This window comes from Canis lupus, chromosome 24, assembly GCF_048164855.1.
Source record: "Canis lupus baileyi chromosome 24, mCanLup2.hap1, whole genome shotgun sequence".
Lineage (NCBI taxonomy): Eukaryota > Metazoa > Chordata > Mammalia > Carnivora > Canidae > Canis > Canis lupus.
In genome coordinates, this window is record NC_132861.1 from 47,924,498 (window position 1) to 47,937,429 (window position 12,932).

The 12,932-nt window shown below is 58.9% G+C and overlaps 1 protein-coding gene and 1 long non-coding RNA gene across 6 annotated transcripts in view; one reads left to right on the top strand and one right to left on the bottom strand.

Moving 5' to 3' along the window:
- The window catches only part of SH3BP4 (SH3 domain binding protein 4), an 83,424-nt gene that overhangs the window by 50,324 nt on the left and 20,168 nt on the right, over positions 1–12,932 (top strand). For 2 of the 5 annotated variants that reach the window (XM_072796778.1, XM_072796779.1), the window contains exon 3: positions 6,785–6,887. The exons of the other annotated variants lie outside the window; for them this stretch is intronic. The gene's annotated coding sequence lies outside the window, so the exon portion shown is untranslated. The remainder of the gene's footprint in view (positions 1–6,784; positions 6,888–12,932) is intronic. 5 annotated transcript variants of the gene reach the window in all.
- LOC140616241 (uncharacterized) lies at positions 7,249–12,388 on the bottom strand. Its single transcript, XR_012016786.1, has 3 exons — positions 10,611–12,388; positions 9,656–9,896; positions 7,249–8,028 (listed from the first exon to the last, which is right to left on the bottom strand). It is a non-coding gene; the product is annotated as an uncharacterized lncRNA (long non-coding RNA).

A 12,932-nucleotide genomic window follows, 5' to 3' on the forward strand; every position in this document is an offset into this window, starting at 1 on the left:
TGGGAGGGTGGGCATTAGGGAGACAGGGATGTGATGAGCACCGGGGGTTATAGGCAACTGATGGATTAGGAACACTGATGATGTTCTATGTGTTGGCTGATTGAATTTAAAGAAAAAAAAAAGGTGTCTTATTTTGGAGAGGCAGCCCCGTTCCGCTGGTTCCCGTATCTACCGAGGGATGGTTTCCGTGAGCCGGGCACTGCAGGGGCTGCCGAAGGACACCGTCCTTGCCGGCCCAGGGTGACAGCCTGGCGGGAGAGACACGCAATTAAATATAGTCACAGTCCAGGGATTAGGTCCTATTGTAGGGGAGCCCTGGGCGCCAGGGCTGGTGACCGCAGAGGAGGCGGTGACTCAGAGCGACGCCTCCTGGCTTAAGGAGCTGGGCCAGCCCCTGGCAGCTGCTCGGAGCCCCCCGAGGGACGGCCGGCCGAAGGAGACAGCAAGGACGGTGACCGGGACGGGAGCATTCCCCGGCCTCTGCAGACGGGTCCCGCACTGTCCCCTGCATCGCAGCACATGCCCCGCGGTGGGTGACCCAGTTAGGTCATCAGAAGGGGCTCCCGTTTGCACCGGTTGAGAAGGGTGCCAGTTAGGAGCGGGCTCCCCAAAGTCTTCCTGCGGGAGCTGCAGGAGAAACCAGAGCTCCCTGTCAGGTCTCACCTGCTGTATTCTCACCTAAATGCTCCAGGAGGGTGACCCTGCTCCTCCAGGAACGTGGGCTCTTGCTTTGACCCCGCTGTGGGCGCGAGGCCGGGCCTGCTGGACCCAGGAGCCCACGCGGCTGCTCGGACAGGAGCCAACCTGAGGCCTCCCCCTACCTGCATGGACAAGGCGCACTAGGGTCCTTCAGAAGTCACGTCCACCAAGAACCTCGAAACGTGAACTTAGTTGGAAGCAGGGTCTCCGTTCAGTTACGCCGAGGGCCTGTGGGAGTGGAGGAGGCCCCGACCCCATGAGTGGTGGGTGTCCTTCGAAGGCAGCCGTGTGGAGCACAAGCACCCACAAGCCGCGGAGAGACAGGGATTGCCTGTGACCCCACAAGCCGAGAGGGGGGCCTGGAAAGAATCTTCCCTAGAGCTTTTGGGGGGACGTGGCCCCGTGACACCTTGCCTTCAGACTGCCAGCGTCCAGGCCTGGGAGAGGGCAGCGCCTTCGTTTAAAGCCGCCCTGTTTGTGGTGATTGTTCTAGACGCACCCACCGTGTCCCAGCCTCCCGAGCCCAGGGTGGTGCCGCCCACGGGACAGCGTGGGCCGTGTGGGGTGTGGGATGCTAACCGTGCTGGCCAGGTAAGCCCCTGTCTGTGGTTAGGGAGCCTTCACCCCTCAACCTTGACCGCTGCCCTTGATGGATGTGGCAAGTCGGGCCGGGCTCGGGCCATCAGCCGCAGGTGATTCTAGGTGATACCGGAGGACCCTGTCGACTGCAGGGGAACTCTCCTGGCCTGGGAGGTGCCATGCTGGGGCTTAGCTCCCTCTGAAGGAGCCCCAGGCTGGGCCCCGGAGCCCCGCGTCCTCAGCCCAGCTCTGCGTGTGATTAGTTAGTGACTTTGGGCAAAGCTCCGTGTTTCTGCTCTGGTTGCTTCCTCATATGCTGGTCTTGTACCCACACGTGTGGGTAGGTCCTAGGCACGTGAGCTTGGGCACACGCTTCCACCTGCGTGATACGCTCCCATCAAGCTGCATTCTCGTCCCCGGGGAACCTTCTCCACCCCCCCTCCCCCACCACCACCACCAATCCCACCTTCCCCCCTCAACCGCTCTTCTGGTCTCTGGAGGTCCATTTCACCTGCTCTTGCACGTCATGTGACGTGTGTCCTCTCTTGTGCTCGGCTTCTGTCCCCCCACGATGCCTGTGGGGTTCCTCTGTGCTGTCGCATGGATGAGCGTTTCCTGTCAGTGGTGCCGTGAGATGTACCACCGTTCGTGCATCCTCCTGTTGGTGGACACAAGGGTCATTCCCAATTTGGGGCTATTATGAATAAAACCAGCGCAGACACCCTTGTACGCACCTCCCTATGGACAGACCCATCCTTTCTCTTGGGCGTGTGTGCCAGGGGGTGGAACTGCCCCACGTGGTGCACGTGAAGTGTTCCAAAGGGGTGGCTCTGCCTCATGCTTCCAGTCGGTGGATCTTTTTTTTTTTTTTTTTTTCTTCATGAGAGACAGAGGCAGAGACACAGGCAGAGGGAGAAGCAGGCTCCTTCCGGGGACCCCATTGCAGGACTCGATCCCAGGATCCCAGGATCGCACCCTGAGCCCAAGGCAGATGTCCAACCACTGAGCCACCCAGGTGCCCCCAGTCAGGTGGCTCTTAAGTGGTTCCTCCCTCCGTGGTGGGAGTGGGAGGCACTGGGCAGGTGGGCGAGTGGGTGGGACCCGACTCCTCCTGCAGGCCCCTCCGTGTGCCCCCTTCCCACCTTCAAGGAGATCTGAATTTCTTCATATTTACCTTGCCTTTGCTCTGGGTTTCTGCAAAGCCCTGAAGAGCGGGTTCAACTTCTCAAAATGAAAGGCTGTGTGCTGCTGGGCCCTCCGGGCCCCGTGATACACGGTTTTCCCAGCTACTTGATTGTGTGTTTCTACAGTGTGGGTCGGCTCACACTCACACCCCGGGAAGTGTGGCTCGCGCTGTTCTGCAGGCGGATGGCAGGCTCATCTGAGCACCGCAGTCACCACCCCAGGAGAGGGGCCCGGGGTTCCCGAGGCCACCTGGGCTGCTCCGTGAGGCCCCACTGTGTCCCTTAGCTGTAAGGACACACGCTGATCTTTTCAAGACAGGGTCACAGAGCTCACGTCACCTGGGCGGTCGGGGTCTGCGGCCCCTGGGGGACCAGTCATTTCAAGAGTCCTTCGGTGCGTGTCTTGTGCAAAACTGCAAAAGAAGTCCCCCTCCAAGAGTTGAGGGTGGCGGGTGTGTAGACTCAGGGCCAGTGTCTAACACCGGGAAGGTGCTGCTGCTTTTGGGTGCCTTTGTGACGGGGCGGGGGGCTGGGGTGGGGGTTGGTCAGTGACAGCAGAGCAGCTTAGGAGGTATTGCTTGAAGGGTTTGGCCAGCAGAGGCAGGGGAGAGAGCCTTCCAGGCAAGGGAAGCAGCACGCCCCACGGAGGACCAGAGGGTAGACTGAGGCAGGCAGGGCCAGTCATGAAGACTGTCACACTTGGGGGATGGTAGGGATGAGGATGGTATCTTGGGGTTGAACTAGTGAGGATTTTTCCCAGTAATGAGGTGCAGGTGGTGACGGGGTTAGAGGGTGCTGGAGAGGAGCCGGGTTCTTACAGGTCAAGTTTGGGCCTCGGGGAGGCCAGGCGGGGACCCCGCAGCCCGCCGTTTGCAGTCAAAGGGAAGAGAATGGGATCGGGGCTCTACGTGGAGGGACTGCAGGCGGTTCTTTGGCGGGTGGCAGCAGGCCCGGGCTGTGCGGTGATCCTGTCCTATCCATGCATCAGGGTTTTGTGAGAGCCCTGACCTGTCTCTGGATTGGGACATATTGTCTCAACGCCTCCAGAGGTGCCTGTCATCAGCATCAGGGTGGAGAAGCTGCTGTGGGGAGCCCTTGGGGGCACAGGTGCATGGGTGTGGCGCGACGCCCCTGGCTCCTAGTGGGGAGATGCCAGGGATGCATCCTCCAGGGCACGCGACAAGGATGATCGCGTCCAGGGGTTAACGTGCCAGGAGGGGGACCCCGACCCGGGTGCAGAGGTGGGTAGCTTTATCCCCGTTTTATAGAAAGGAGCTGGAGGCAGGGGCACCGCTGATTAAACGGGAGGTCATCCAAGGTGAGGGAGTGGTGAGTAAATGACGTTTCCGAGTGGAAATGCAGAGAGTTTGTGGTTTGTGGTTTGCGGGAGACCATGAATCGAGTCCCCGGTTCAGAGCGGTTGGGGGGACCCAACCCACATGTCTGCACTCTGCAGGGAAGACGGTGAGGGACGGTGGTCATTGAGCGCCTGCCGTGTGCTCATCTGGCAGGGCAGGGGACAGAGGCTCCGAGAGGTTAAGTAACTGGGCCCGGAGCGCACAGCGAGAGCTGGCCTTTACACTCAGGTCGACCCCAGGGCCCCGTGCCGTGGCCCCAGTGCAGTCCCCACCGTGGTCCAAGGGGGGAGGAGGAAGACACGAGTGATCACCTAATGGTGCAGCTGCAGCACGTGTGCAAGAGCGAGCAAGGGCCCCGTGGGCTGGTGCATGGTGGGGCTGGAGGCAGGTTGCTGAGCATGCAGACGGCAGCCTTGCTCCGAGAGAGGGGAGGGAGGCCCCGCTGGCGTGCCAGGCCGCAGAGAGGGGCCTCCGGGGGGAGGCGAGGGCCCATCCCCTCACCAGAACAGCAGATGTTCCCGGAGAGCCCTTTCTTCCCTGGTCTTTTTCCAGAATCACTGTCTCTTGATGCATCAGTGAAGGCGAGCTCCAGTTTGGGCCAGAAGACATTGAAGCCCTAAATGCCGAGTCGAGGGGGCTTCAGCTCCTAGCAGCTGCTGGAAGTTTCTGTCTGGGCTTTTTTGCCTGTGCATTTGACCTCAGCCGCCGTGAGCCGCTGGGGTGTTGATTCGTATTCCTGAATGTTGTGTCAGGTGGTGTGGACGGCTCCAGCCTGCTCAGGCCCACCTGGAGGCACCTGACGCTGGCTGCCAGCTCCAGAGGTGGTGCCCTGGGTGACGAGAGGAGCCTCCCCTCCCCCGGCCTTGCCCGTGGACGAGGGGCCACCATTCTATCCGCCCTCCCATTTCTGCCCTCGCCTCCTATTTTCAAAGGGTCCCAGCATGTTCTCCGTTAACCCCGATGCCCAGGCACCTCCAGCGTCCTAGTGAGAGCAGCTTGTTGCAAAGCCCCAGTTACTTGGACGCCACTAGGAAAAGCCTTTGCAAGGGCCCTGAGGTGACTTGGCGAGAATTTTATAGGAACGCTTAGGATGTACAAGTCCAGTTACCCATGCGTCACCTGCCAGCATCAGATTCCTTCAGGAGTGTGAGATGAGCGGCCATCAGTGCTGGCCTGGTGGTTCGGGAGCCTAGGATGGAATGTTCTAGAAGTGTGGAAACAAGGTCACACTTTTCAGTAGCGGCCGTGGCTCTCTGTGTTGGGAGCCTGACTTTTGTTTTATGTCTTGGCGTTCCAGTCTTAATGAGATGTGACGGATCGAGAGACACACGTGTGTATTTTCCTGGGGCCGCCGTAACAAAGTATTACAACCCGAGCGGCCGAAAAGAATAGAAATTCGCTCTCAGGGTTCCGGATGCCGCAAGTCCGAGATCTTGGTTGTCTACAGGCTGGTTCCCTCTGGGGCTGTGAGGGGGAAGCTGTTGCAGGCCTCTCTCCTTGGCGTGTGGACGGACGGCCACCTCCTCTTGTGTCCTTATGTGATCTCCCTCTGTGTCCAAACTTGCCCTTTTTATAAGGACACCAGTCATAGTGGACGAGCCCCACCCACCCACCACCCACCACCCACCCAATCACTTCATCCGACCTCGATCTTCCACGAAGATCCTATTTCCAAATAAGGTCATATTTGCAGGTAGGAGAGGTGGGTCCATCTCAAGGGGGCCCGTGCTCAGTGCAACCTCTTTACAGGGGGTATTAGAAAAATGGGGACATATCGATAAGGCTTCTCGGTGTCATCCCCCCCCTGGCCTGGTGGCATTTAGGTTTTCGCCAAAAGATGCGTGTTGCTGTGCACGACTGGCAGTGTCCTCCCCAAACCTGAACTCCCTGCTGGGCCTCCGGTAGCTCCAGCCGTGGAAGTAAGGTGCATGGAGTACTGTCAAACCCTCACTCCGCGGAACCCGGGGTTAGAGCAGCGGAGGTAGACCTCAGGAAGCGATTAGTGGCTGATAGACAAAGGATCCCGGCTCCTTTAATAAAGCACCTGTGAACCCACCTGGATGCAATTCTTTGCTGCAGCAAAATCTCAGCGTTCCGGACCACAGTGGTGCAGTTGGGAAGCAGCGAGGCCGTGTTAAAAAAAAAAAAAAAAAAAAAAAAAAGATGTGTTTTGCACAAACTCAGAGCACTTGCTGTGCAAACACGGGGCTTGTGTGGGCACTGGGTCATGGTAACAGCATCGCTTCTTGCCTCTGTGGACCGTTTCCTGTGCCGCAAGGCCCTGTGCACGGTGTGTGTGGGCATCATCTGTTGTGCAAGCCCTCAATACTCTTGTCCCTTCCTCTTGTGGGTGGAGACAGTCAGGCACAGAGAGATCCGGCTGAGTGTGGCCACGGTGGTGAGCGAGCGGTTAGCTGGGGCCTTCCCGAAGCACTGGGCAAGACCAGAGTGGCAAAAGCTGTCAGCAAAGTGAAGTTTGTGGGGACAGAGCTTGCCGGCCAGCGGGAACTGCCAGTGCCAAGGTCCTGGGGCAGAAATGAGTTACACGTGGAAAATGAATATACTCAGAAGGAAAGGAGGTCATGGAGGGCTGGGCTGGGCCAGATCGGTCAGTCCAGGGCGGGAGGCTAGATTTAACGGACTCCCAATTGGCCGGATAGATTTATTCTAAGCGCAGGGAGATGGGGAGATGCCGCAGGAGAGACTTAACTTGTTAAGAGGCCCCCCAGCTGTTCGAAGGAGAGGGCTTAGCCGTGTGTGTTTGGGGCTGGGGGGTGAGGGGAATGGGAGCTGGGAGACCAGGGGAGAGAGCAGGTGCTCAGCTAGAGGCCGACAATAGAGAGAGGGGGTCAGATGAGCTCACTCCGGAGGCAGGATTGCCTGGACTTGAGGGCGGAATGGAGTCCTCGTGACAAGAGAATGTGTGGCTCCCCAAAGTCCAACTTCTTCTCTGTTCCTTTACAGAAAGAGTTTGCCGGTCTTTGCTCTACACCCACCGCCCTGGGGCGCGTTTTTAAATAGATGAGACCTACCATGTTTCTGGAAGAAAAGAATAAAGTATATAACGGTGGGTGTCCCTTCTCACCAGGGCCCGGACAACGGGGTTGCTTGCCTCTGGGGGTGGGGGGAAGACGTTTTATCCAATTACTTTAATTTTCAGTTATTTTAAAGGTCATGTAGAAGGGGGAAAAAAATAGGTGAAAATAGCTGATAAGAGACTTTGAGATAAAGGTGCTAGTCCTACCAGGGAAGCAGATGTGGTCAAACCACCACGGGAACTGGGGCCCATGTGGTTCTCAGAGCATGCAGACCAGTGACACAGAAGAGGCCCGATTCAAACCCGCACGGCTGCCCACGTCCCGCGTGCAGAAGGCATCGGGGCGACGTCCCCGCAGTCGGGCCCCTGCTTTGCCCCGAGGTAAGGAACTTCGTGAAGTTCCTCGCTGAGCAGCGAAATAAGTTCTGTACGTTCATGTCGGCATGCAGACCCCCCCCCCTTTTTTTTAGATAAAGGAAAATAGATGTGAATGTTTATCCGATTTTTCACGGAGGTGGGCCTCTCTGTGTCTCGAGGCAAAATCACGAAGGAAAGATTCACGGGGCTGCGTAACGGAGACTTGATCGAGTTAGCAGATGGATCTCTGTGTGCGGGCAGCGGAGTGGGGCAGGTGTTTGCAGCGGGGACCGTGAAATTGTAGACTCGTAATGGAGCAAAGGATACGAAATCATGGTCCTAAAACAGGAAATAAGAAGGAGTAGGGGGACGCCTGGGTGGGCTCAGCGGTTGAGCATCTGCCTTTGACTCAGGGTGTGACCCCAGGGTCCTGGGATCGAGTCCCGCATCGGGCTCCCTGCATGGAGCCTGCTTCTCTCTCTGCCTGTGTCTCTGCCTCTCTCTCTCTCTCTCTCTCTCTCTCTCATGAATAAATAAATAAGATCTTTGAAAAAATAAAATAATGATTTTCATTAAAAAGAAAAAAAATGTAGCAGTAGGTGTCTGAGAAATTTCTGAGTGTCACGGCCAGAGGATAGGACTTGGAACTTCGGGATTCTGTTCCCCGCTGGTCCCGTGAGCAGGGCTTTTCTGGAACTGCTGGTGACCCCGTGATGGAGCAGGGGCCAGGCACCCACGGCTGCCGAGAGTCCATATTGCTGGAACTTTCCAGGAACACGTTTGGCAACGCTCCGTCCTCTACTAGAAAGCCGTCCTAAGAGGATAATCCAGAACACCGAGGAAGTCGGGTTAGGAGGATGGTCTCTAGCACCGGCCCTGTGTTTATAGCAGCCGCGATCTGGCTCCCGCGGGGAGCGGGGTCAGGGCACTCTCGGGGCGAGCCCGGTCACGAGGCTGGGCTGGCTTTCCCTTCTCACGCTCCCCCCCGTCAGGCAGCCTGCATTTCTGGGTTACTTGGAGCATAAAGGCCAGCGGGGCGGGGGGGGGGGGGGCACTGGCTCTGTCCACCCCCGGATACATGGGTCTGAGCCTCAGACACATGGCACGCGTGTGTGTCATCAACGAGAGCGGTCGGGGGCGGCGGGCGGCGGAGAACCCTGGAAGCTGCGCCCCGTCCCCTCCTTGTCTCAGTCTGGCCTTTGAATCTGAGTCTTAGAAACAGACCTCAGGGGAACACCCCTCTCGCTAAAACCAGACAAGCCTCAGTTTACTCATCTGTGACATGGGTGGCACCAGCCAAGCGTTGGCTTCCCAGAGTGCTACCTAAGAGGACCTCTTTTTAAAATTATTTTATTTATTTGAGAAAGAGCATGAGAGGACGGGGAGGGAGAAGAGGGAGAAGCTGAGCAGGGAGCCGGACGCGGGGCTCCATCCCGGGACCCCGAGATCACGACCCGAGCCGAAGGCAGACAGACGCTCAACCGGCTGAGCCACCCAGGCGTCCCTAACGTGAACTTTTAAAAGGCATTTTTTAAGTTAACATATACTCGAAAAGGTCTCCGCGTGTCTAAGGAAGGTTTTTCTTATAGACCGACTTCCTCTTTAAAGCAATAGAAAGCTGCTTCATTTATTTTTTTTTTTTTTTAATTTTTTATTTATTTTATGATAGTCACAGAGAGAGAAGGAGAGGCAGAGACACAGGCAGAGGGAGAAGCAGGCTCCATGCACCGGGAGCCCGATGTGGGAATCGATCCTGGGTCTCCAGGATCGCGCCCTAGGCCAAAGGCAGGCGCCAAACCGCTGCGCCACCCAGGGATCCCAAAGCTGCTTCATTTAAAAGAACTTCCTTAAATAAACTTCAGTTATAAAAAAAAAAATGTGTTGATCTAAAGAGAAGTATCTATTTGGGTTGAGTTTAGGTTTTTTTTTTTTTTGGAAGACAGTAAATCGATGACTAACATCTACAAATCACAGCTGCTTTTTAGTGCGGGTGTTTCGCCGTTTCGTTGAGGGTGTGGGAGGGGAGTCCCCCCCCGCCCCCCCGGAGCAGCAGCCCCGGTCCAGCGACTGGACCTCCCTTCTCGTTGCCGTTAGACCATTTCGGAGATAATGACCCTCGGTCTTTCCCGAGGTCACTGGCGGGGGACCAGGGCTGGTAAGCCTTTCTCGCCGGGCTGATCACAAGGCCCACCTCACAGCCTGTCTGCCGCCAGCCCGGTCACACGGGGGGTGCTGGCCTTCCCGTGTGACTCAGTGGGGCAGACCACAAACCGCCCGGCCTCCCGAACCCCATGCCGGAGGCGTGACCTCCCCGCCGCCTTCAGCCGCGGGTAATGGGACAGATGAAGAGCAGCCGTCGGAGCACACACGGTATGACGGGCAGAGCGAGGTGTCCGCGGGCTCCCGTCTCGTCGCGCCAGGGACCCACGAGGGGGACCCACCTCGTTCTCCTCGCCGTGGCAGGGTCCTGTACGCGCCCGACACCGCACGGCAAGCAAGAGAGGGAAGGGACGAGCTCCTCCATCCGCTTGCACCATTGGTGGTCCCCGGTGACCCGCGGTGCCAAATAATTGCTCGGGTGAGACGTTTGTCCGTTCAGCAGGTGGCGCCGGACAGCGTGGGCCAAGTGCTGGGCCGCGAGAGAAGCCGCGTATCCAGCTCTCCAGGAAGTGAGTGTAGCACCTGTTAGGGACCCAAGAAACCGCGTGCGTCCTGACAGCTGTGGTGCTGGGGATCAGAGCCAGAGGTGCCCAGAGGTGCCCAGAGGAGACGGTGGGTGGATCCCCGCGGGGCTCGGAACAGAGATGGGGTTCCGTTGGCAAAGGCGCCGTGGGACGGGGTCCTTTGCAGATGTGCAGGTTTTAATGGGTGAGAAAGTAGGAGCCCTGTTAGGTCTTTGAGAGAGGGTCGGGGTGGGGGGCGGCAGGGTTCAGGAGGTGGCTGGGAGGGACACCAAGGGCAAGCAGCCGGGTTTGGCCAGAGTCCGGGAAAGACGAAGGGACGTGGGATGCGGTGTGCACGGGGGTGCGTGTGCGGAGCATCTGGAAGTGGGAGCCGGGGGGTCTGGATGGTCCTCTGCGGCCTAGAGAGAGGAGCCGAGACTGGGGCTGGACCCGGCTGGCCGGGAGGGGGCCGGGCCCTGGGACGGCCCGCACCCAGAGGGTCCTCCGATGTCCCTGGCCCATGAAACCTCCCGCGGTGTTGCTGGCTCCCTCAGCCCTCGCCCCTCCGGGGGGGTGGAAACAGCGAGTCAGAAGTGCTGACCCGTGTGGGCACGCCGCGCCCACAGGACCCCCGCCACCCCCGGGGCCCTGGGTGGTGGTTCTTGAGCTTTGGATGAGCATATTAGGGCTTGAGTGCGTGCATGTGCCCAGCCCAGTGTCCGGCGCACGGAACCTTCTCTCTCCTCCAAGCTTTAGGCTCCGCGTTGCCTCGGGCCTGGCCTCCTTGGACGCATCTGCTGCTTCCTTCTGCTGAGCGCAGAGCCTTGCTCCTGGACGCTGGGCTCCGAGGGTCTTCACGGAGACGACGGGGCCCCCTGCCTGGGGGATGCCCATGTTCTTCGGATGGACTCGGGACTGGGGTGCATGATCCTCACAGCCGGCCTGCTGGGGGCTCTGAATGGCAGCAGGCCGCCGCCCAAAACTAAAACTCAGTCGTCAGACTTGAAGCTCACTCCAGACCCTGGTGAATGAAGCGGATTCCTCGGGGCCCCCTCCAGGGGGGCCATGCCCTTTGCACCCCCAGAAGGAGGCAGCCCTCCTTGGAGGCCGCAGGGCAGCGTTTCTGTCTTGGGCTACAGGGGCGCCCAGCAGGTTCTAGAGAGGAGACTCCCGAGGTAGGAAGCCTCCTGCCATGGTGGGTGGTGGGAAGGTTCGGGTTTCTCTGGGCCCGGCTGGGGCTGGTCCTCGTAACGGGAGCCAGGGCTGTCCCTGCCAACGGGGTGGGCCTGGAAAGGGGACACCAGTCACGTGCTGGCTGTCCTCTTGGGGTATTGCCCAGACCGGTCCGGGGCAAGGGTCAGGATGCAGAGAGCTGGGAGTTTGCAGGCTGAGGAATCGGCCTCCAGGGCCGTTTGGCTCCGAGGGAAGGGATGTTGGAGACGTTGGCAGCACACAGAGGCGCCCTCTGGCCTGGCCGGGTCGCAGCCGGCTCCCCCTGAGGGGTCCTCCGTGTGATTGCTGAGAGCTGGGAGCCCCCACGGGCCTGCAGGCTGGCGGGCATGTGGCCGGTTTCTCTGCGGCTGGCCCCGGGGGTCCGGGCCCGGGGTCGGTGGGCTCCCGGCCGCTGCTTACGGGGTGCAGGCGGGGGGACAGGCCAGCCGGGGAGGGCGTCTTTGAATTATTTTGATTCTCTGAGCTCGCTGCTGTTTGGGGAGCGAGCCAGGTGAGCAGACGGGATGGAGTTTCTGTCGACAGTCTGGTGATTGGAATCACCCAGAGCGGGTTGAAACCCATGCTCGCTTTTGAACCCGGAGGAAATCTGATGCAATCAACACGACACTCTTACTCCAGAAATTAAAATCAAATGCGGAGATGAGTCATCTCCAATGAGGCACGGACAGACCTCGCTGGGGAGGAGCCCGGAGCGGTCTGCGGGCCCCGTGCTTCCTGCACGCGGGGCCCAGACCCAGCAGCTTTCCCCCCGCCCCCCGCTCGGGGGCCCCCGGGGAACCTGGCACCCCACAGACGCTCAGGTTCTTTGGTTTCTTCCTTGGTGCCTTTGTCTTTGGAAACGTTCTCGGGTGGAACGTCGGCAGAGCCACCCGAGTCCGAGGCGAGGGGCGGGCGGGCCCAGGTGGCCCAGGGGCTGTGTAGCGGCTCCCGAGTTGGCCACCGGAGTCCGTGAACAATTCTGTGCGTGTCCAGCGATGTTGTGTGTGCGGAGGCCAGCCTCTGGTTCCCGGGGAGGAGCTAGGAGCGGGCTCTTCTCCGCGCATGAATCAGCCTTTATACTAAGGAAAAGAAAAACTCATTAGTTGTGAGTCAGGCACAAGCAAGCTTTAATGCCCCTTCCTGTCTTCCCAGACCTGACTTCTAGAGAAGGGGTGGAGGGGGGCTTCCCGCGGGCAGGCGTGGCCTGGGGAGGATGGGGGGGCGTGCAGGGGCTGCCCCCGCCCTTCGGAGAGCAGCAGCGCACGACCCTAGTGGAGGGCAGGGCGGCTGGACTTGTAGCCCCCCCCATCAGCCGTTAGGAACGTGTAACTTAGATTCCCACCAGAGGCTAGGGTTCCGGAATTCATCCTGCTTTGTATAATCAAGTCATGAGGCCATCTGGGGGGCACTAGACATTCACTGGGGATTTTGGCTCTTTAGAGGAGAGTATCGCAGCGATACCTGTTAAAATACCTCCGAAGCTCTTATCTTTATTACTTTTTTTAATATTTTATTTCTTGGGAGAGACAGAGACAGAGAGAGAATCTCAACCAGACTCCACGATGAGCGTGGACCCCGATGCGAGGCTTGATCCCACGGCCCTGAGGTCATGACCTGAGCCAAAATCAAGAGTCACAGGCTTAACTGACTGCACCACCCAGGCGCCCCACCTTTGTCTTTTTTTTTTTTTTTTTTTAAGATTTTATTTATTTATTTGTGGGATTACAGGCAGAGGGAGAAGCAGGCTCCCCGCAAGGAGCCCAATGCGGAACTCGATCCCAGGACCCTGGGATCGCGCCCTGAGCCAAAAGCAGACGCTCAACCGCTGAGCCACTCGGGTGCC